A 24,829-nucleotide genomic window follows, 5' to 3' on the forward strand; every position below is an offset into this window, starting at 1 on the left:
GGCATATTGCAAAGGGGATTAATTTCTGTGGCTTTTGGGCAGCCTAAAAATGAGAAGTTTACTGTAATTGAACTGAAAGACTATCTGTAAACTAGCATCTGGATTTAGAGCTCTATTCACCGCACAAGCCATGCTGGAATCGCTGACTCTTTATAACTGCTAGAGGGCAGTTACATTGCTCTGCATTCAGCTCTGATAGTGCATATACAGACTCAAATCCAAAGGCTATATCCAATGCTCAATTTTTATACCTACACATCCAAGGAAGGAGTAAATTTTAGATGACATTAGGATTGAAACAGAAGGCTTGGTAGATAAATAGAAGAATGGAGTTTCAGTGGGGATTTTGCGTGGATGAGGGTTTGACCATGTTAAAGTGCCTACAGGGCTAATGATCTTCACTCATTTTTAGTGTGATTGGAAACAAAAATTCATGTTGATGTTTAAGGTTTCCTGTAAAAAACAGGATATGGCACACTGCTGTTATTCTGTAAGAAATTCAGTGCAAGGAGTTTTATGACATAAAAGCATTAAATTGTACCCGTCAGGCAACATAAGCAATTCTCTCACTCGGTGGTAGCACTGCCTTATAAAAAGCTTTCTCTGCTTCCAGCAATTAGAGGTGGATGAGCTGCAGCATCTGGCCGCTTGTCACCATGCTGGTGGTGTGCTGAAAGTCACCCTGGCACATCCAGCCAAGTGACAGGAGAGAAACCTCCTTTCGGGGCTGCTGTCCTGCTACCAGAGACTCCTCGCAGAGGAGACACCAGAGGACTAATTGTCTTCAAGGACTCAAGATCAGTTAAGAACATTTTCTGTGTATAAAAGGCCAAGTTTTGCAACCCTTTCCCTACATAAAATACAAAGTACTGATTTATCTCCCTCAAGAGCAAGGGCTACAAAATCTGCTCCTCATCTTCTTTTGATGATTTTGCGGTATGTTTCTCTGATCCTTAGTCTGATCCTTTTAATTTCAAAAGCTTTAATCAAAACCTCTTAACAATACATTCACTTACTGGTTTTGCGGTTTACATTTAATTCTGATTGATTTTTTAAAAGGATGGTTGCATTAAGATGCTAAGGCTTCTGTTTGAGTGATTCATTAATATATGCCTGGGATGGCACAACCCCAGTCAGACTGAAGCTTTGTGTTGACAGACCACTAAAATAATACCCTGTGTGTGACTTCCCAGGGAGTAAATAGAGCTTTTACCAGTGAGACCTTAAACCCTTATAGTATCATGCAAACGTGCTCAGTTAAGGCCTGGAAACTCATAGGTATAACACAGAGCCATGTGTCAAATGGGGCTGTCAAACACTTGCGCAGTGTGTTTCTGCTGACAGCTTCGCGGTGGAGTTTGGGTTCCCTTCGTCTGGGCCGAAGCGACATATCAATTTGTACGGGTGTGCAATTAAACCGGGGCGAGCTACTGCCAGATGAATTAAAATAATAGGATCTGGTTTTCAGGTTTAATGACGGGATTAGTGAGGGAGAACCACTTTTGCAGGAATGCTGCCTTGTCAGATGGAGGAGCGCGGCTGCATGTGATTGCATTTAACTGGGCTTTACTAAAGGCAGTTGGCTGGTGTCTCAGAGAGCTGGTCTGCTTGCTGCCCTGAATATAAAAAATGTTGAGTAACTGCCTTATTTTTATTAACTGAAATACAGATCTGATTGCAAAAGTCTGAACAATGCAAAAGATCAACAGATTATGCAGTTTGAAATCACAGCTTCTTCCTTTCACCGGGGCTCTACAGAGTCATAGCATCTTGACAAACATATGAGTCAATTGAAACTGTATTATCTTTCCAAAATTGACTTTTGGCATTAGTTTCTCTAGAATCAAAAATATTATTCATTTCCTCCAAGCTCCTCTCTTAAGCATCTTTGCCAAGAGTCATGGCTAGCATGGAGAAGAAAGTAGGTTTACTTAGGAAAAAAGAAAAAAGCCTTTGTCTTGGTTAATCTAAGTGCAACATTTTGATGACAAAGGAGGGGTTAGCCTGCATCCAAATTAATGGCACGTGTTATCATGGAAATGAAACAGGTGGTAAACAATTTTTAAACGGGATAATAAAAACGGTCATGAAAGTTTAATTTCTTTCAGCCTCATATGATAGGAAAGGCTCTTTCAGGAACTGCAGGAGAGAATTTAGGGACTAGGTGTATGTGAGTTAACATAAATAGGTGCAGGTTTCTGCAGGGGCATATGCAAAATTGCAGGTGCCCGCCTGCAACCTAGTGCATGTGCTGCACCAGGTGTGTGCTCAGGTGCGAGGGTTTGTCCTGCAGGAGATCACTCACGGGGAGTTAGGGCAGCCGCTGAGTTGAGAGACAGGGATTAAAGTATGCAGAGAGGTGGTAACGCTCCCCGAATGTGGCTGCTGGTGCACTGGGGGGTCACAAGTAATAAAGTTGTGAAGGACTAGATTTGTGCACCTGTGATATGAACCAGCACAGGGCCGTATTTCAGTCTTTGATACTAACGGAGCCTGGTGATAGCAGTGAGAGGCTGTATGCTCAAAGCTAAGACGTTTGTGCCTTTCATTTTCCTGCCCATCCCAGATAGCGGCGTGTCCTACATGGGGAGCCCTGTGTGCCAGAGATGCGGGGGAAGAGCCACGATAGGGTGCACAAAGACATCTTTTCTTCCATTTACAGAAGAACTTTGTGGCATGGTGTACCGATATAACGAAATAACTGTCACTCATGGTGCAACTGTTGTCTTTACAGAAACACTCAGCTGTGGCCTTTTATCTCAGTTGGCTGGCTCTGGGGCTCTTCACAACTCTTGCAAAGCAGAGTGCTATTTAAATCTGTCTCTAGGATAATGAGGGAGGAGGAGTAGTTTGTACTAAAGGTTTTCTAGTGACTTTGGAAGAGAAGAAACCCTTGAGTTACTCAGGAAAGTTTCATTTTGCATTTTCTTTCTGTCTGTTGATCCAGATACTACAGGTGTCTCAGCACCTTTGCACCTTCCCACACTAGGGCTGCTTGGGCAAGTGAACACTGCCGCAAGATGCTCCGGTCATTAAAAAACCATAGTGTTCATGAGGAACTGTCTGTTTCTGCCAAATGTAAGGATTTTTTTTTTTTAAAGAAAAAGATCTTTTCTTAAAAAAATTCTTTTACTTTGAAGAGAGGTCTGAACACTTTTTACAGCAGGGTTAGAAACTTGATGCGAGGAGACATTCACTTGCAGCCATAGCTGAAGGACAATTTTTAAAAAAACATTTCTGAATAGATGTTTTTCTTTTCCAAATGCAGTACTGCTATAAGTTCGTGTGAGAAAGGATTTGGCTGGCTTGGAGTGGGGCAGATTTGGAAACTGTCTTCTCCAGGTGACCACTTTGAAGCCTCTTAAAAGTTCTGTAAAATGAGCCCATCTCAGCCCAAATCCCAGAATAACTTTGTCCACATCAGAAGAAAGTGATCAAAATCAGTGCTCTTGCTGGCTGTCCCTAAAGAAAAGTCTCAGATTAAATGAGCCATGAAAACTGAGCTCTTTCGCCATGCTTCATCCAGCCAAGCATTGCACCATGTTTTTTAGCAAAGCACTGGGGAAGTTTGTTCTGCATATATACAGAGTGCTTACATCTTCATAACTGTCCAGCCAGCCCCTTTCAGGGGGTCTAAACTCTCTATATGGAAGAAAATAATTCCCTCCTGTACTATACCTAATGCCATGGACCTGAAAGATTGAGGGAGCATTGCACGCTGGAAGAAAATAAAAGGATGAAAAAGCTCTGAAAAGGCGTTTGTGTAGGATCTTCTCAGGTATTTCTGTCTTCATCACATATATTCGTGACTTGTCACTGCAAAATTATTCATCATGCCCCTGCTAAAATACTGCTCTGCTTCAGATTCCCTTTTCCCCAAAGGAGTTTTCATCTCTTTTCAGCTCAATTACTTGAATTAGTATTCAGATAATACATCTATTAACTAGAATGGGCTTGCTTTCTTCTCCATTGCTTCTAACAAAGTTCACTGCTGGTCCTTTGATAGACCAACTTGCTGTGTTAGTGAAGTTTAAGGAAGCCTGAACTTCATTGCTAAGCTTGGATAGGGGAACTCAGATTCAAAGGAGCCAGCTGACTACATTTTGGATCCTCTTTCTTCCTAAAACATGAAATAGCTTTCAGCTGGGGCTGCCCTGCTTCACTGACTGGAACCACTCGAGAAGAAGCATCAACACACAGCTGCACCCTCCAGCGGCACCTCTCCCTGTGCTCAGGTGCACCTTGTCTGGCCATACAGTTTAGCCCAATTAGCAGTCCTTGCAGACCAGAGAGCTGTCAGGTGGCTGATGGGAAAGCTTCAGGTGTAATAAAAAAATTAGTCTGGGGAAACATCATGCCGGCACTGGTTTCCGTGAAAAAGTTCTTCTGAGGCTTTGGGAGAGGCAGCGGGAAGCCTTCCCCCGGCCGTCGGGTCTGGGAGGTGAGAACTGATGTCCTGTTTTCCCGGTGACAGGCGGGACGCTTAAGAGAAGCGCCGGGTAGCACCAGGCAGCTGGAACGGCAATCGCGTGCTCCTGGTAGGAGTGAGACAATAAAACTTCCTCCCGTCTCCCAGGCTCCGCAGCTTTCTGATGTCAACAACAGCAGCAGGAGGCTTCAGGCACGTTCCCGGCAGCTGATCATATTTATCAAGTTCATGTTCCTTGCTTTTTTTTTTTTTTTTTTTTCTTTTTCCTTAAATATCAAGGTCCGGGAGCCACAAGATGGCCACATTCCAACTCCGGCCCCTTTGAGCATAAAGAAATGTGTGCTGGGGGCTGGAGCAGGGACATGCTTTCTCCATGTGAGCCAAAGAACAAACAGCAGAGCCCTCCACGGGGACTGATTGTTGACATGTTTATGATGATGAAGTGGGGTAGAGCTCTCAAAAGGGGGATGCTAGAAATGAAGAAGTAAAGTGTGGCACTGCTGAGGGCCTATATAATGCTAAATATTGTAGGAAACTGCAGTTTCTTCCTATTTGTGACCGCTTCGCCAAGCAGTTAGAAAAGTCCCTTCCCAGCCGTACATCACAAGTTCCCCATTTGGAGCTGTAGCTGTAACAACAACAACAACCCAGCAGGCGCCAGGAGTACGGAGCGATCGGGCTGAAGTTACAGGGACTCTCGCCATGATTTATAGCCCTGCTCGAAAAGTGTGAAAGATATGATGCTATGTGCCTGGAAATCCTACCCAGAGGACAGCTTACAAATGCTAAGTGGGTATTGGAATACCCCGGCCAACTGGGGCTTGCCATTTCACTTGGGGTCACGGGCAAAAACACTTCATCTTCCTCTGCGTGTGGACATGTGTGTCCGTGCCGTGGGACGGTCCCTGGATCCGCTGCCCAAGGTCAAACCTCCCACCTGGCATTTGAAGGATGAGGGAACCGGGTTAAATTCTCCCTCATGGTGATGCACATTCTTCTGTCTGCAGCAGCCCCAACGGGCCACTCTCCATGGCTAGCTCTGGGGGCCATGCTTCCCCTGGGACCAAGCTGTTGCAGAGTACATAGCTTTGGTGGGAGCATCCATGCACATCACACTTCCCGGCACCGGAGCCCTCAGTGCTGGCTCCTCGTTGCAGAGCAAATCAGGCTCTGGGTGCTTGTTTCAGTCTGCTGGTCTCCACCTTGCACCATGCAAGGTCTCCAGCTGAAATGTCTGCAGGGGAGTAGCAGCTCTCCCTGATTTCCAGTTACACCCCTTGGGACTGTGAAATAGGAGATCAGCCCAACTTCAGCCAGGGAAGGTGAACCTCTCCATAGCCAGGTCTGGCCGGAGATGGTCAGCTGAGACAGTGTCCAAGTTATGATGGCTCTAAGAGTTCTGGATTAGTCTTGCCTTGTGTTTGGTCAACCCAAAAGATGAGAAGGGGAAAATTTAGGTCTATTTGCTCTTGCCTGTGTAGACATGAGTTTAGAAAAGCAACTTCTCCAAGAAACTCCAATTCCTTCTGCTGGGTTACCCACAAGCTGAGCAGATCTAACCGGTGCATAAGCTCTGACCCTCAGCCTGCTCAGACTGCAATAGCTGCTTGAAAGCAAAACCAAAATGCATGTTCACAGGCCATGTTTTGCAGGATCACTGGAGCTGTTATCTTTCATGAATCCTGCTGGCTGACTGAGCACACCTTGTCTGTGGGCAGAACAGCTTTCACCCTGAAGAAAAAAAAGAAAACATCTTTTTCAGACAATATTTCAGTGTCTTAACCTGCTGTGGGTTTCCCTCTGGGCCTCTTGAATGTATGAGGTGGGAGCTGATGGCTTTGCCTCAGTCTGAATTCTGCTGCTACTGTGCTGGGGATTGTGTGTCCCTTGCTGGGATGATAGGCTTTGGACAGGCGCTTTTGCTCCCACAGATAAGCTGGTGTTTGTTTTTTTTTTTTTTTTTTCCAGAAAACTTGTTTCTGGGCTTTTTCTCCCTAGCAGAAAATTTATCTTCTCAACGATTAAATGGAATTGTCTGTGGGAAAGGGATTGTTGGGAGAGGTGGTAGTGTTTCTCAAAATAACCACTACAGGAGGACTTGTAATTTTAGTGCATCACAGGGTGATGCATTTTCCCCAGAAAGCAGAATAAGCTTTGGTGTTTTATCTTTATTGTAGCGTGGTAGCACCTGTATTTCTGTATCTGTCTTTTGGTCCACCAATGTGTTATTCTTCATTGATAAGAGCATGTTTGCCTTGCTAGAAGCCACTGTGTTTGCATTACCACTTCCTATCTACCAGCTTCTGGCCCCACTGCAGGGCTCCTGATTTTCCCATCTCTGGCTTCTTTCATCTCTTGAATATTCCTGAGCTATATTTACTCGAGGCTCAACCTCATGTCCCAGCCCCTTATCTTATATCAGGAACCGTTGTGTCGTTTCAGTCCAGCTCTCTTTCCAGACTTGTGCATGGGAAGCACCACCTGAAAAGCTGTAACAAGCTCACCGTTTTCTTTTCCTCCTTTCCTGTGCTTTTCGCAACATCCCCAGTTTTATGATCCTCTGTGAACTATAGCATTTCTCCTAGATCTTTTATGTTGATGTTAGGGGATTTAGACCTGGATTATTTCAGTGGTTCCTTCACCTTTTAAGAAACATGACTGCTGAGAACTCTGCACCCTCTGTTTATAGTCCTGTCAAGCTGAAATCCTCCCATACCTTGCTGTATGAATGAATTTTTCAGCTGTATTTCCATGCCGTTGAAGGCCCTCTCTGAGTCCCAGAGGTACATAAGTGTGTCATTTGCCACGTGTCCAACATCGCGCAGGAGTGCAATGCAAGGGGAAACGCGGACCTCCCACGGGGCGGCAAAGGGTGTTTTGGCATATCTGTGTATCAGGCCAGGAATCTGGAAATCCAGGAGAAGTGGGGCTGCAGGATGCTTGGCTGGCTTTGTTTTCTCTGAACCCGCTGGTGCTGGTGGCTCCATGCTACTCTCTGCATGTTTTACATTTCATACCTGATTTGCTAGAAGAAAGTCACCAAACAGAAAATCTGACAAACAAACCACAGAGAACATCTGATCTGATCAGAAAATACGTAAGCCTGTTAGTGAATGTAGGCACGGCAAGAGCTAGCATTAATGGAGAACATATTTGTTATTAAATCCCATCCACGTAAACCAATCTGAAACAGATGTGAATGTTAGTGATATTAATAAGTGGGCAAACTCCAGGGATCCTGAAGGTACTGCTGCACGGGGGGAGAAGGGGCAAAGACACATCTTTGCTATGAGATGAGTTTTAATAAGGAAGGACTGTATTTTTACACTGTACCTTGCTTTGCTTTCCTTGTTGGGACTGAAAAATGCAGCATGTGGAATATGGAGAGAGGGGTGCCGGATTAGAGCGAGGACAGCTGCCTTTGGGAAGGATAATGGCTGGCAGTAGAGTTGGGCTGAAAGAATACCAGGTTCTCTGCCCCTCCGTCTGAGTGCAGCTGGGCTATGATGGAACAGTCCCAAACAGTCCTGTCGTGGCCAGGAGGGTGAAAGGCTAAAGTGTGCCCAGGAAAGATTGAGTCGCAGAGAAGTGAGAGGTACTGCTTGGGTGAAAAAAGGGTTTTGAGAGCAATTTTGCTCTATCAAATTTGATGAGATTTTTCACTACTTGCAGATTTCCAGTCCTTTCTCTAAAGCAGGAGGTGTCTAGACCTTTGCAAGATAAGATTGCTAGGATTTTTTTGTATGGCAAGCCGCTGCATTTTCCCTAGCCATCTTCCCTGAAACAGCTGAACCTTTTTTTGGCTGATGGCTAAAAAAAAGAAGGCATAACAAAAAATTCAGCCCAAGGCAGACACTTGGCATGGAAAATTGCAGCCCAAGTGGTTTAAGTTTAATAAAGTTATTAGCAATTGAAAACAGGGCTTTATAATTGGAAATGTTTGGCAAGCTTAATAATAGGTTGTGCTACCAGCCCTGCCTCTTAGATGTGTGCATGTACAGGGATGTGCATACACGCGACACGAAGACATGCATCTGCGTTAAGATGCTTCTGGCTGGGAACATGCACCAATGCAATGGCACACCGACATCCCGTGCTTCCAAGACACCACTTTTTATTCACCTCTTTCTTCTCAACCTTAATTCTTCAAATTTTGGTTGTCCTTCCTCCTCCAGTCGTAATTAAAACCAGACTGCAAATGCTTCTTGTCCTCACTGGAACAAAACACTGACTCTTCTCATGCTCTGAGAATTATTATTAAGAGGAGAATTCACAATGGCTTTGGGGTGGCACAAAGCCAGCTTCCAGGGTGCTGGGAAAGTAGAATAGATGCTTCGTACCTCTACTTTCTTCTTGCGCATTGCAGTGGGAGTGGCGTTGGCTTGTTTTCAGTCTCTGTGTGTGTACTTGTGGCCCTTTGCACGACTCCATCTCATCGAGTGGAGATGGCAGCTTTTGGGTCGCTCACCTGACCGGACGGCACCTACCTGGGGGAAGAAATGTCCTTGCTAGGCTGAGTCGGCCAGCCTGTCCTCTGTTGGCCTTCATTAGGGCTCTCTGTGGTGGTTGCTGCTGCTCCATCAGGCGTCCCAGTAAAGTTTAAACTCTCCATTACCACAAGCCCCACTGCAGCCAGGAAACGACGTCAAGTGGAGTCATCATATTGTTTGAATTACACCAATATGAAAATACATGAAAGCCACAGGGAGCCAGCATTTTCCCTTCTATATAAAATGGGGTTATGACCATATTAAAAAACACAACAAAACCTACCAACTTTTAACAGGAGATGGTGGAACAGAGGGCTTAAGTGATGCCGAAAAAACCAAGCATGAAAATAATTACATTTGAAATAAGGCCCTGCTCTTTCTTCTGCTCAGCCTCGTTATGACCCCTGCTCCTGTCCCCTCTACACCTCCACTGCCCTTCATTTTGGAGAGGGGAGAAGAGCAGCTTTGGGCTGGGGCTGCTGAGTGGATGCTGGTGGGATTGTCAGGCAGGGGAGGGAGGCACAGGTCTCAGCACTGCAAGGCATGGCAGCTGGCTAGATCTTTTTTGTCACTGTGCATTTGTCATCAGCTGATGTTGGTCTTAAAGACCTGGCTAAAGGCTGCGTAAAATCTCAAGTCTGAACAGTGCCAGTTTTGGGGGTCTTTGTACCTGGTTTTCAACCCAAATGTGTTGAGGTCTCTTTTTGCACAGGATCTGGGTGAGCCATCCCAAGGGCTGGTGGCAGGAGGTGCCTGGGTGTGGGGGGGTGCTTGGTGTCTCCCCGGGGTGCACTGAATAGCCCTGCTCTATTCAGAAAACATCTTTGCCTTGACCCAGCAAGTTGTGATCCTTCACAAAAGGAAAGCAAACCTGGGGTTCAGGTAGCAAAAAAGTGGCTAGAAAGGAGACCATTCTCCAATCCAGGTGTTTACAAAGGAGAAAACATCACCATTTTACCAAACTCTCTTGTAAGCTGCAGAGCCATTTCTCTGACAAAAAAGGGGAACGTTCCCAAAACAGCACAGAGCAGGTCTCTGGCACTTTACACCTGGGCAGCACAAACCCTCTTTCTTTCTCCTGGTAGCAGCCTAAAGCAGTGGGACAAAAGAGAAGCTTTCATCCTGCTCTGTGAGACTGGCAGACCCTGGGCCATGCTGTAGGAGACCATCCCTGCCCCGGTGAACTACCAGCAGGGCCAGCTGAGGCCAAGGGGAAGAAGGCTCGATTGCCTTCCTACTTTACAAGCGAAGAGGAAGCCGGGGTATCCTGATGTTCATGTCTTCTCTCAGGACCACAAAAGGTGCCACTGCAAGACTGGACTTCACCATCCTCAGCATGCCAGTGAGCAAAGTTCACTGGAGGACAAGCATCGTGTCCTTCTCAAACACTTTGCTAGTTCTCTGTTGACTACCAGTTAGATTTCATTGTTGGTAAATCTGAACTGACTCATGCTTTCAGATGCTGCCGAAATCCCCTGAGAATCTTCCTACTTCTTCTTCAGAAGCAGAGCAGCTTGTGCACTGAGACTCGTACTGGATATTAATCATTTGTTTTTAACTCTGTTCGCAAGGCTCTGTTACGCTCACAGCTCTGGATCTAAGGCAAACAAGCCCTACTGAAAACCAAAGTGGAGCCTTCATCCCTTTTCAGGCTTCTTGTTTGTTTCAGTGTTATGAATGGTGTTTGCACTCTTTTTAATCATCTCAGCTCAAGGAGTTTGAGTCCTTTGCTGTTAGTAATTTTGATATATTGCTACCATGTACACACCAAAAGTATTTCTACTTTCTTACCTCCACATATGTATGCAGTCAGGAACAATTACAAATGTCAATCGTGTCTGCTTGCTAGCTTGCTTTTTTTTCCCTGTTGGTCGTGCTGTAAATCATTTTCACATTTACAACATTAAGAAGGCGCTCTGAGCAATCATTCTTGTGGTCAACAAACTGTTACTGCTTCTCAAGTGTCATGGGTCACTACTTAATTACTGGATTTCACTCCCAGTTAAAACCATTAATCTTGTCTCCACCACCTTTCTCTGGGCCTCTCAGTCCAGTATGTTTTATGTTAGGCACATACGACTCAAAGTGCTGGGTTTTTTCACAGCAGCAGAGGTTCTGTAGCTGGGATTTCTGGGCTTGATAAGCAAAATCATCCAACAGAGGCTTTCTTTGGACTGAGTTGCTATAAGCTGAGCCTTTCTGCAGAGAGCTGGATTTTTCAAACAGATGCAGAGATACCAAATACAGCAAAAAAAGTAATAGGGGAGTTCAGCGGTAGTGCTGAGCTTGCACTAAGTGATGCCACCTCAGCTGCGGGAATTCCCCAAGCTTCATCCCACTGGAAGATTATCGCTGTCTCCTGCACGCTCGGCAGCTGCTCTCAGCCGCTGCCTGAGACCAGGATGCGTATGAGCACAACAAGGAAAGGCAGGGTAGCCCGGGAAAGCAGACATTAATTTATGAGTCCTAAAGGTTCATCAGGAGTTGAACTCGCCTGTGAAAGATTACACATGCCTTTAAGAGGGTTGGCTTCTGCTCTCATTTACTCTGCCCTCGAGCAGGGTGGAAACACACAGCCTGTGTGGATGGCAGGGCAGCATCTGACTCCTCCCCATCTGTTACTTGCATTGATGGGAATTCATAGGTGTTACATTAGACAGAGAAAGGCTCCCCTGTTGTTCCTTACATGAAATTGCAGCAAAAACATATTTAGAATTATAAGCAGAAAAATGGAACATAAGGGCTACAGAATTCTAACAAAGCTTGTTTCATAGGCCACATCCACAGTACGTTCATACAAAATGCCACGTGAATCGCACTTAATTTACTACAGAATATATTTTGCTATTTCAGCAAAAAAAAAGAAGGAAAAAAAAAAGCCTGTGGAGGACAAGAGCTTTGCTGCATGTTAGCTGTAAAAGTTCCACAAATGTGGAATCTATTAAAACTATTATTTGTTTATGATGTGAAAGTGATTAGTCTGTTCCAAAAACAAAAACATGAAAACTCTAAGTGCTGGGACTTTTCAGGAGAATAGCCACTGATTCTTGATTATAATAATTTATATAATATGACTCTTTTTCTATTATAATTACTGCAGTACTCAATTGCCTTAACCAAAGTCAGGGTCATCTTGCACTTTCATCTAGAAAACACATTCCCTGCCCTGCTGAGCTGCTTCTAAGCAGATGAGAGCTGAATGATTCCCCAGTTTTGAAGATGGGGAACTGAGATAAAGAGTCAGCATTACTCGCCCAAGGTCACGGTGATGGGGTTGCGCAGCAGCTCAGGTACCTCAGCTCAGCTTTTACCTGGAGCCGCGTGGCTGTGCTGATGAAGTCGGAACATTTCAGCGCGAGCGCAGGGACATCCATGTGGCCCCAATTACAGACCCAGGATCTCGGTTTTACTTCCTGGACTGGATACAATAACAGGATGCTGGGATATTTAGGCTGCATTCACTGCAGGGAATGTTTGTTCTTTAAAAGCAGAAAAAAAGACTGTTGCCCTCTAAGATGTCAAATCATGGAAAGATGGGGATTTGGACTTGTTCTGTATGTAGAAACCTCACCCAAATTTGGCTTCTTGCCACCTCCTTTCACGACGCTGATCACTTTTGATTTTAACATCTTGCTAGTGTTAATGTACTCCATGGCTTTTGGGGGGGACCTTATGTTCGCTGTCACCCTCCCTTACTGATGCTCACCTGGCTGTTTGGACAGCTTCATGAACCTGCCTGCCTGCAGACACAGAGCCTCAGCATGTTCCCTGTTGTTGGAACCTCTCATAAACCGTTTGCAGGGGCTTTTAGAAGCCAGGTCTGCAACGCCTCCCGCTTCCCAGCCTGCTCATCCTTCCCACGTGCTGCATGTCCTACCCCAGAGCTGCTTCTCACCTTTGAAGCATGGGGCATTTCTAACAGACAGATGATATACAGCTAATGCCTGGATTCAGGTGACCATGCAAATGCCATCAGTGAAAGCTCTTATCAGTGGGGGCCTTCACTGGTGGGCTGATGATCAAAACAAGTATCTTTAAGTTTAGCAGTCTGTTGGAGGTTTTGCCTCATTATTCCCAGTCAGAGCATGAAGCTCTTCAAGGTGTTCTGGCCTATGTACTTTAAGCCCATCGTTTCGTTTAAACCACATTTGATTTGGGGTGTGAAAATTCATCCGTCATCTCGCATTACCCAGGAAGAGCAATCGTGGCTGACTACTGTTTCCTCTGTCTCAGTAACTTGCCTGCTCATTTTAATGTATTGGTCATTACGGGTGTTGGACTTAAGAAGTACAATATTCAGTTGGTCTCACCCTGAGAGGGAGGGCTTTCCTCTCTTATGGAGGTCTGTTTCGGAGAAGAGACAACAAAGCAAAGGCAAAACACTTCATTTTGGGAAATTTTAGTATTTAAATTAGATTGGGTACTGAACTGTTGCAAAGTAGTTAGCAGGCCAGGCCCATGCTATCTTAGAGAATGAAATCCCATAAAAGTTCACTAACTGTGCAAGCTCCATCCTGAAATCAGTTAAGGGCTGTTCACCTGTGTGTTCGTTGTGCAAGGCTGTCACTGAACCTTCTAATTTACAGCCCAAATTTCCTCTCAGCCCATTCATGTCCCCAAGCTCCAGTGCTGGTTTTTAGCTTATTCACTCTTCTCCTTTCCTGTCACTGGAGAAGTGTGAAGATTGCAGTCAAGGGGTGTCTTCGCTCTCATTGTAAGTAGGCCATCCTCTTCTGGTTTCTGCTCCTGAAAGTGCTTCCCTCTTTTGATAATCCCAGAGTCCTTCCTTTCATATGTTGCCCTGTGAATTTACCTTCCTTATGTACAGCTGGACACAACACTCCAGTACAATAGTGTTATCACTTCCCTACGTCTACTGGAATTGTTATTCAGTGCTCCCAGGTCTTTCCACTTCAGTCGGGTTACAGTTATATGTTGCCTCACACATTGCACCACAAATTTCTGTGCATTTTCTGTGACTCCTTATCTCAAGATCATCCAGTTAGTGTTAACCTTCTTGTTCTCCTCTCTGTTTAGGGTATCTCTGAAATTGGGGTCATCAGCAAGTTTCACTAGCACATTCCTTACATTACATGCCATAGTCATTAATGAGACTACCCGGCAAGATTCCCAAGGCCTGACATTGAAGAACTCCATGAGTAATTCCCTTCAGTTGAAGAATTTCCTTTTCACATAATGTGTTTCCTTTCATACAAATCAACACTTTATGTACTTTTCAGATCTTGTACAAATTCCTATTTTTTCCTGTAAAGAGCCATTTTCCATGTGGCCCTCTATGACATACCTTACTGAAGTCCAGATCAATTGGATGCACTGTATGTCCTCTAGGAAATCTCTAGCAAAGAAGCCAGATGAAATTAATATCTGTCTTTGGCAAATCCCAACGTTGTACTCTATCCCAGTTCCCATATATACTTATGTCTTTCATTACTCTTTCCTTCGACTGCTGTTTTAAAGCCTTGTGTGCTATTGAAAATGGTTAATGGCAACTGATTTTACCTGCTGCTTTAAAGCAAGCTATTTAAAATCTTTGTCCAAAAGTGAATCTTGGTGTCTAGGATGCAGCCGACGCTTTTCTGGAGTGGAGTTTGCAAGCTGGTTGGAGAGCAGGTTACCTGCCTTGTTAGATCCTGTCCACAGCGAGGAGAACCAGCAGGTCTCCAAAGGCATCTGGACCTTACAAAGTCAGGTCCTAGCATTCAGAGTGGGATCTTGGGTGACAGAAGGAGTTAGAAAAGCTGTCATTCACCCCAGTGGTTCTCAGTCAAAGCACGTATGGGTCACGTTTCTCTGTGGCACTTTGTGCCCAGATGGGGAAGGGAGGAATTTTATTTCTCCCTTTCCCCACTTGCCCATCATATGAGAAGTAATTGGAGTTGGTTTATGCATTCGCTCCCTAAATTACTGTTTTTTAAATGGATGTTGAGTGGATGTGAAAAGGGGAAATTTATTGTTGTGCTTTTGCTCCTGCTTGGAAACGCAAGTTTTGGCTTGTATCTACATCTATATTCATACAAACTCAGGCACATACACACAGTTTTATATAAAACATGTGAAACACCTGCCTGCGTTTGAAATGAAAGAAATGGGTACTTTGTCCAATCTGAAAAATACCAGCCAAAAGAGAGGAGGGGGGGATAACATGGGTAAAGAATAAAAAGAGTCTAAATAAACTTGTCAGAAAAGGGAATCTGGCAGGTGCAAACCTGAATGCAACAGAAGGGAAATGGGAACGTACACGGAGTGTGGCAACAGGAGGATAATTAATAGATCCAACAGGAAGGTGTGGGCTTGATTTGGGAAAGTAAGCAAGGAGAAGAGAAGAGAGAAATTCAGCTCTTTACTAAGAGAAGAAAATGCTTCCCAAAGAGTCTGGCATGGAAAGAGGCCTGGAACGGAAAAGAATCTGGATCTCCAAGTAAAGGAATGTATGAGATGAGTCAAGAGGGAGAGAGAGATTTAAGGAAGAGGAAGATTTACTTCTATATCACACATGGGAGAAGAGATAGCAAAAGAAGTTCCTAATATCTTGGGAGATTTCAGGCTAACAGGAAGAAATTTCCTTGATTTAAAAAAGGGATCTAAATGTAGAGTGGTTTTTTACCTTGCCCATAGAGAGATCTTTCTTTACTCCTTTTTGCTAGAAGTTTCTGTAAAAAGGAGTGGGTGACTGGTCCTACTGGTAATGTGGGTCCTGGACACCAGTGCACCTGGGTGGATGTCTCCTTCTCCCCCCAGCCAAGGATCTGTCTTCCCCGTTAGCCTTACAAAGACGCTGATGCTGACCTGCTACTAATTTCAGGGGAGGCAGATTCAAGGACCTAACACCTAGACTGACTTGGCTCTCAAGGCATGCGTGGGACCATCTCCTGGGCACCATCAGCCAGGTTTTTTATATAGGTGGAAGTGTAATGATTTTAGTGTAGACATGCTCTAGAAATACTTAACATGGAAAGGAAAGTGGCGTTTCTTAAGGATGACGTGAGCTGGTGGTTGGAAGCAGTAAAGCTCTACTTAGAACACCCACGTTCAGGTCTGGATCTACTCAAAGAAACCCAAATCCACCCCGGGTTGGGTTGGTGAAGCAGAGGGTTCCTGAGCTCCTGGAAAACAGCTCTTGGGTCCCCTCCCCAGCCCTTGCCAGCTTTATCCTCCATTACAGGTATTAATCAGTCTTCCTGCATGGCACTGTGCACATAATTTACCCCGGTTTTCTACCACATACAGCATGTAGTTAAATTCCACCCAGATCCGTATATCATAACACAGTTCATATGAAGGTAAAAGACGCACAGTGCTATTTACCATATAGCCTCTGTGTGAGGTTTCTGTGGTAGACCCAAAATGCAGCCACAGGGCCCAGGCCCTTAAAGCATTACTCGTTTTTCTCTCTGCTCTTTGTTTTGCTGTCATGGGGTTTGTTGAAGCAGGGCTGATGCAGTGACCAGTGCTGAACATACCACGCATACATGGTATCCTAATTTTTTACATTTTAGTTCAGCTGTGCCCATTTGGGGTTAACTTTCTGCTAATATCCAAGTGCTAATTTTACTGCTCTGGAAGACTGATGAATGTTAATTTCAATGTCACGTAGCTACACTTGGAAACCAAATTTAAAAGCTGACGGGGCAAGTATGTAGTTTGGAAGTAACTTGGCAGGTTCCCCAAACAAGGCCAAACCCAAACACAACATGGATGCTTTGACTGGTCACAACTACATGACAAAACTCTCTGATGCAAAGGGCAAAATCGCACGTGTTGCATTCAGACTGATCTTCATGAACATAGCATGAGTGGGAAGAAAGGTGAAAGGAGGCCCATAAATCACATGTTGTGCAGTACTCACTCAGCAGAGGAAAGTGAATGCTCGTTTTGGGGCTTAGCCTGCAGATCAAAGCAAGGCAACCATGCCTTTCATCTCCCCTGCCTGTGGGAGGGCTGCTGGGACTGAGTTTGCAAAGCTGCACCTAGGGAGAAGCCTGGTAGAGTCTTTAGCTGAGGGCTGAGTTTGGCAGGTCTCGGAAAAGCCCACAGTGAAGGGCTGGGTTGACCCATGACATTACTTGTACCTGTCTTCCCCTATGGCCGGCTCCTTTGATTCTCCCTTAATCTGTGCGTAACCTCCCTGGGGACCTGACGTGAGGAAGCACCGGGGTAAGAGTGGCTGCGCTTCTAACCTGACAGCATCGGCTGGCGTTAGATGGGAGGGTAACGCTGCATTCACACAGGGGTGATAGTGAAAACTGGCTTTTCTGCTCAGTCTCCTCCAAGCTTGTGTTATAAAGACATGGAGAGGGCAGTTGAGCCAGACCTTAGCACGTGGGAAACTGCAAGACTCGAATTCAGCCTTCTCCCTGGGGACAGATGTCCCCCTTGACCTTGGGCCGGGTGCCTCATCCTGTTCCATGCCTCAGTTTCCCCCAAGTGAAATGAGACAACAATCTTGCCTCCCAGCGCTTTTGACCAATGGGGGCTGGATGTGGTCACAAGTATCTTAACATACAGATGGTACTACGTTTTCTTCCCATTATTTTAATCCAGAAAGATTTCCATTTCCCTTCTAGCTTGTCAAACTTGTGGAGTTAGCCATGGCAGCATAAACAGCCACTGAAATGGAAATTTCTAGTCAAAATAAGACAGATTGACTTTTTTTTTTTTCCCCTTTAAAAATGAATATCTTAAACTGACAATGTTGTCTGCGGGTGGCAGATCTCTTAGGCGGAGCTGGAGATGTGGTTTGCCTTGGCCTCCGGTGTTTGGCAGACAGAGAAGTGTCCTTCAGCACATCTAAGCTGCCCAGATCTTTGTTTTGGATGTGCCTTGTGTCTTCAAGAAGTAGTGAGTGGTGTCAGGCTGGGAGAGCCTGAAGATGCATCACAGCAAGGAGCGTCGTGTTCTCTGAGCGGCTCCAGTCTGCAGCCGTGGGGACGGAGCTTGGCTGCCATGTCCCCCCTCGCCTCCTTTGCAGGAGCACAAAATGCAGGATTTAGGAAAACTGAAAAGGGCGGTGAAAAGCCTGTCCCTCGGTGCAGTTCTGCAGCATCAGACTGAATGAATGATGTGTGTCCGTGTCTGTGGTGCATTTGTGGGACTGAAGCAGGTTCCCTGGGGTGTGTCCATTTTGTTCCAAACAGTTCATAAATCTAGTAATTACCAACAAAGGATGTTCTGTTAAATGTAAATAATATCTGAAATATAATCTCTATAAATGTGGTTCATTTAGCCATTAATTTTATAGATTGTTGAAGTAATTAACAGTGCATAAAGAGAACTTCCTCCAGTGCAAGTGTGATCTTTGGCTGAATAGACCTTTGTAGTGATCTCTAAGACAGCGTTGCAAAGTGGAACTGAATTTCATCTTGCCTTTATTTCCTTATTTTAGTATTTTAAAGTGTTTCTAAAATGATTTTTTTTATGTGCTGGCCTTTAGTAGTTTAACTTGTTTCCTTTTGTGGGTCAGTATAAATCATACTGAAATTCATAAATTAGAGTCCTTCTCAAGGTAAATTATTTACATACTCAAATATATGAACAAACACTGTCTTACACAGAAAGGCTGTCACGTTATCTATAGCTACACAGAATCTGCAGCATGATCAGGGTATGTTTTGAGGTGATTTCTACTTCATTTGCTTTTTTTTCTCTCTTCAAACACACATTTTTACTTTGGTTCTCTGCATGCCCAGTCAGTAGCTAAAAGCAGTTTAGCACTGCAGCAGAAATGAAGATCTCTGTTTATTCTTGCCGTCTAAAAGTTACATTCTCCCAGTGGGAAATCAGCCAAAGAACAGAACATCCTCTCCTACATTGCTGCTGCCGTTTGATCTCTCTCCTTCACCTGTAGGCTCTCCTACCATTTGTATTTACACAGACCTTTTGCAATTTCATGTCTGCAGATGAAAACTCCTTCTGCCTTTCTTCTTGGAGATTTTGGTCCTTCTACTGCCAAGAAAAAGTGTTGCTTTGAGAGTGTGGGAAAGATGACAACTACAGAAAAGGCAACACAAGCAAACAGCATAATGCAGCCACTTCACTGGGCACAACCTTGCTCTCCCCGATGGCTTAGGGAGAAAGAGATGCTCCAAACAGGCCATAAGCATAACAGATGGGCAGAACCGGTGACTTGATTGTTTTTCCCTCCTGTTGATGGAGGAATAAGGACAAAGGACAAAGTTGGACTCATGGTTCTCCTCTCTCACAACAACATGAACCCCCCAAAAGACAGAGCAGCCTCTAGCTGTGGATTTTACATGGCCATTACTGGATTTTCTTGCAGTGCAGAGGTTGCTGCTCTCATGTGTCCATGCAAGAAACACACATTTAATACCCATCAGTGAGACAAGGAGTTGTGTGGGTAAATCTACATATCAGAGCTGTCACTTGATTTTGCTGGAAGAGTCAAAAAAGAGTAAAAACCCCAGCTCCCTCTGCCATTAATTGTCTGTTAGGATGAGCTCTTTTCATCTACCCCATTTGGTTTCCTTTTGCAAAGAGTTCTTCAGAAACACAACAGATTTTCAGACATGCTTTTCTCCTCGTTAACCTTATTCAAATAAATTTGCATCCTTTAGTTCCCAAGATGTCCTTGCAGTGTCAACATCTGTTTTGGTAAAGATTTGTTTAATAGGTAGCTAGAGCTCAAAGTCTTTGCTGTCATAATATCCTTGCCCTTAAAGAAATTAAGGGGTGCCCATTTGGCAGTTATTACAACAACTCTTCCTTCCTCGTGTGAAGGAAATGATACCTTATTTCTCTCATTAGAGTAAAATATAACCCTTTTAATGCGTTGGTGTATCATTGCATAAATTATGAGGACTTCTCTCTGTTTATAAGGAATGCAGACTTTTCAAAACTGGAGTGCAGAGACACAGGGCCGTGAAAATAAAAAGCAGATGTCTTTCTCCCTCTCTCTCAGGAGGTTAAAGCTTATCAGGGTATTTTAACTCTTGAGGTCCTGTGATAGGCAACATCTATTGAACAGAGGGAACTGGAACTCTCAGGTGCAAGATGGGGCATTCAGTTAATCCCGGTTTGCTCTCAGGATTTATCACGGGGTGAAACTAAGTGTGACAAATATGGAAGGGAAGTTTTGCTATTGTTGGGTTTTCTTTCATGTAAATGAAGGGAAAAGGTGGCCTATAAATACCTATCTGGCTGTATCATTGTCCCTTCTGAAGCCCTCATGGCAGACGTTCTCGTGGAGTTGCTTGCTGAATTTGCTTATCAATGTGAAGTATATTTCCCCCTCTGCAATCATCACTGTGTGGTTTTTGTATTTCACCCACTGCATCTAAGCAAGTAGCAGGAGTCTCTCCATGTAAGTGTTGAAACACTTGGGCTAGCACAGGGAGGCTGAACATGGAAAGATAAAAATCAAACCAATCTTTATCTTACTCATAACCTCTGTGCAGAGGAGCAGGTGACACAAAGCCATCTGTGCCATGTTTGGGGACCTCCTGGGCAGGGGGAATCCTAACATGTTGCCTTAAGTACCATTTCCAGATGGCTGGAAGCATTGGAAATACACCTGCAGCCCGCGCCCTCGCCGAGGATGTAGTGGCTGAAAAGGGTAGTGATTTCACCATGAGAAAGTGAACTTAAGGCATGGATATGCCTCTTCAAGGGCTGTGGGGTGTTTGTGGAAGAAGAGCAGTATTAAAAAAAAATCCACAGAAAACAGATATTTGTCATGAATTATTGATTTAAACAAAGTGTGAGAGCCAGGCAGATGACTCTAAAATGTGTGGCTGGCCTGTACTTCATGGTATTACCACAGTGGTTTATAGTGTTTGGAGGGAGAGTTATGACGCAGAACAAATGAGATAAAAAGCTTGTTTAAGTGTAATTAAATGGGTCTAAAAGCTGCCCATTTTATGGGAAGGAGCTGCAGGCACGGTGCCAAGCTGTAGCATGCTGTATGGTTCACCAGCTTGTCATATCCATATGGGCTGATTCAGAAGAATCTGTTTAAAAGTCATCCAAACAATTTATGGACGTTCTCATCACCGGGCCTAAGTGCACGAAGGGAAGATACACCCAACGAGGTCATAAAATAGTACCAGGATCTTCTGCTTTTAAAGACAGCAGTTCAGATGTCCAAAATTGTCATCCACTGACATCACCCCAGTAACCATTAGCACTGGTGGGGTGGTCGTTGCCTTGACATTTCCATATGGAGTAGTATTTGTCGGCAGCCAGCTGAAATGAGAAAGGATCACTGAGGCTGGACACTCATGCAAGGCAAGTCACGTTGCCGATGGATCAGATATCCTTGCAACGAAAATGCTCCTTCAGCCAACAAGTTTCTTCTTTGATGGTTTATCCCAGGGAATTGAGCTGGTCAGAAATGTTCCCATGAAACATTGTTCCTTGAGCCTGGCTTATTTTGCTGGAACCGTGCTAAGCACAATTGACTTTCCCCATGCCTGAGGAAGAGAGCTTGAGGAAACCCACCTGTACTCCTGGCAGATCTCTTCCAGGACAGGAGAAACATAGTGTGTACAAGTCTCTGGCTCCCGAGCGGATGCACCTGGTGGATTTGCCCGAAGGCCAGGGGTGCTGGGAGCTCTGCAGCTGCCCGCTGAAGCTGACAAGCTTTGACGTGCATTTCACTGGGAGGCTGCACAGGGTCTGGGGAGCTTCTGGCTTCCTGGAAATTGCTCTCTTTTCAAAAAACTGAAAAAAGTTTCTGTTCAATTTGGATCAAAACCAAATTTTGTATATATATATATATATATATTTAAAACCCTACATTTTCAAGGCACTGGAAACACTGCTTTTCAGCCAGCTCTACTTGATAGTTTTATAGGGCTTTGCCATAATAAAAGTGAAGTGAGACGAAACAGAAAAGCCCTGCTTAGTAACAACAGGGGGTGGGGGAGTGGGAAGGGAGGCCTTAACCAGAGACAGGCTTGCTGGGTGACTGTTCTGCCAGCAGAGCACAAAATACATGTGCCAGAAGCGTGATCAAAATCACGTGGGTACAAGGCTTTGCATCTCACTGCCCCGCAATCCAGAACAAATCAAGGTGCCTCTTTAGAAAGTGAGTTGCTCTGTCCTGAACGGTCACTGGTGTCTTCGGACAGGCGAACACTGGATTATTTCTCAGGCATATCTGAACAGATGCTTTTAGCGTCTTATGGCTGTCTTCCCACATATGGAGCTTTGCTTTGTCACCAGACCCTGCCAAAGATCCAGTCCTCCTTTTGACAACAAAGAACTGTTTTTATTTACCATGAAAGCTGGTCTGGCCTTGGTTCTCAGTTTTGTAAATTATTCATCTCGTGTCAGTAGTAGTGGAGCTCCTCTCACATGTTAATAAGTTTCTTTCCAGCAAACTATCAAGTCCAGGATTTTTGGGGGAGGGGAATAACGGGGGGAGTAGTAAAGCAGAAGGGACTTAATGACTCACTGTTTTCATTAACATTAATCAGCCAGGTGACCACCTTCCCCTTAGATAATGTCCCGTCCACCCCTTGCATTGGGAGTAGCTATGTCCTGTCCTGTTTCTGTATGGGGGACTGAGCGATAGATTAGCAGTTAGAGCCGGGATCTGTCCTGACATGCTTTTGCCTCCTTGCTTCCTAACTCAATTCCCTCCTCAGTGGAGGTACCCGTCTGAATCACACAATTACAGAAAAAATGGTTTGAGGGGTTGTCTCAGTTGGATCAGGACTATCATCAAAACTAGGTCAGATCAGCCATGGCTTGAAAACAACCATGGATGCAGATGCAACATCATCTCTAGATAACCTTTTCCAGAGCCGCTACCTCATTAAGTGAAAAGGTTTTGTAATGTTCAAACTTAGCTTCCCATATTGCAATTTGTGTTGCACCTTTTATTAACTTTCTCTCCTTACCTGGAAGCGTTTGGGTCCATTACCTTTGTCACCCTCCTTCATGTGGTTGTAGGTGGCTGTTAGATTCCCCCTTAGCCTCCTCTTCACCAGGCTGTACAAGCCCAGCTCCTTTACCCTGTCTTTTTTTCCCAGCTGACAATGAACTGCTGAATCATTGATTGCCACGCTTTGAGTCCAGCTGTCCAGCCCATTTCTAACCCATACAATGATCTGTTTGTCCAGTCCATACTTCCTCAGCTTACAAAAGAGACTACCATGGGAAATAGTGTCAAAAGCCTTACTAAAAGCAAAGTGTATTACAGCACTGCTCTCACCTTGTCTATATAGCCAGTCATTTCATCACGTAACGCCATCAGATTGGTCAAGTGTGGTCTGCCCAAGGTAGATCTGTGTTGACTATTCCCTATTTATCTTCTAGTTCTTCCCATGTGTGGAAATGGACTCCAGAGGATGTGCTCCATGGTCCTCCCAGAGATGAAGAGAAACCGGCTGTCAGAGATCCTTCTCTCACCTTTCTTACAGGTGGGTGTAACATCAGTCTTTTCCTGGTCATTAAGGGCTTTCCCCAATCACTGTGATCTTTTGCAGGTAATAAACAGTGGTCTCACAGCCACATCCTCAAGCTCCTCCAGTACCCTGAGGTGAAAACCATCCATCTCCATGGATTTGAATATTTGCACCTACCCTGTGTTGTCTCTAACTTGTTGCTCCTCCACTGTTGGCCGTCCCTGTCTTTCCCGAGCAATTCTGATTTGTGCAGAGGTCTAAGAGGAAGATTTACTGGTGCAGACAGAGGGAAAAAAGGTGTTTAGTACTTTAGCCTTTTTCAAACTGAAAGTGGTTGTCTGTCTTCCCCACAAATGACAGTTTTTTCAGTGACCTTATCCCATTTGAACTGCAAGTAATGGGACTGCAGGGTAACATGTTGTAATCATTCAGGGATGAGTATGAGACAGGGATTTACTTTGCTCAGTATCTGAGTTCTGGCAGATCAGTCTCATATAATGTGAATCTTTGCACAACATAAGAGCCTGTGTAAGGTCCTTTCAAAGACACAACTCCCCAACTGGGTATGTATATTACATTCACCAAGAATGTTGTAAAATTGTTTCCTCTAAGACTAAAGTCCAAGGGAGGATGAATTCTCTACGCAACTTTGATATGCTTGTATCTCCTCCTATTTTCATGGATATTCTGGGTAGTAAATCCCTTATCTCCAGCTATGTGAACAGTTTACTAAACATCTGTCAGTAGCACCCATGCCCATCTTGCTAATCTGGAATGCCAACATGCCTCCAAACCCTAAAAAATGCTTAACCATCTGTATCTCAGTACTAAAAATGCAATGCAATTATACTCAAAAATTGTGAAGTGTCTGCACTTCATCCATGTAAACTTTATTTGCAAGGCAATCTTTAGACATAGGAAGAAACCCATTTCCAGAAGGAAAACATTAGCGATGGGTGCAGTTGTGAAGGGTGGGAGATGAGGTTGTGACTGAATGGGGCCTTGGAGGTCAGGTGGTTATCGGAACCAGCTGAGCTTGAAAAACCAACCGAGAGAACTCGGAACAAATAGGTCTGTGGCATTTAGGCACTATATTAAATAGGATTTGTGGTACTTGCTGCTTCAAGCTGTGCCAAGAATAGCATGAGTAGCCTTTCTTGTTGAAAATTGGCACATCTGGTCCCAGTCCTAGTTGGAACCAGTGGGGCATGAAAAAATATGCTGTATTACTAATATTCGTTTTGAAACCTTTACTGGAGGATTCAACCCAGGCTGGACATTCATAGTGTTACATGATCTCTCCTTTCTTTCTCAAGCTCCGCACTCAGCAACAGACCAGCTCACATGTCAGAAAGCACTGATCATTGGGCAAAAATGGGTTCTGCTCCTGTATAGTTCTGTGCTCTGTCTCCCCAGAGTCCCTGGGTCACCAAGCTCTCTCCAGCACCATCTTTCTAAAGTAACACACCAACCTTGCACAGAGGAAGACTTAATTTAGCCAACTTACAGAAGGAGAAATGGAG

At 44.6% G+C, this 24,829-nt stretch overlaps 1 long non-coding RNA gene across 1 annotated transcript in view; it reads left to right on the forward strand.

Moving 5' to 3' along the window:
* Positions 1 to 23,382, forward strand: part of LOC115349173 — a 150,293-nt gene extending 126,911 nt beyond the window's left edge. The window contains exon 3 of the long non-coding RNA XR_003926016.2: positions 23,218 to 23,382. This is a non-coding gene — a long non-coding RNA (uncharacterized LOC115349173). The remainder of the gene's footprint in view (positions 1 to 23,217) is intronic.
* Positions 23,383 to 24,829: the final 1,447 nt, after the last annotated feature.

The sequence above is a fragment of the Aquila chrysaetos genome, chromosome 12 (genome assembly GCF_900496995.4).
Source record: "Aquila chrysaetos chrysaetos chromosome 12, bAquChr1.4, whole genome shotgun sequence".
Lineage (NCBI taxonomy): Eukaryota > Metazoa > Chordata > Aves > Accipitriformes > Accipitridae > Aquila > Aquila chrysaetos.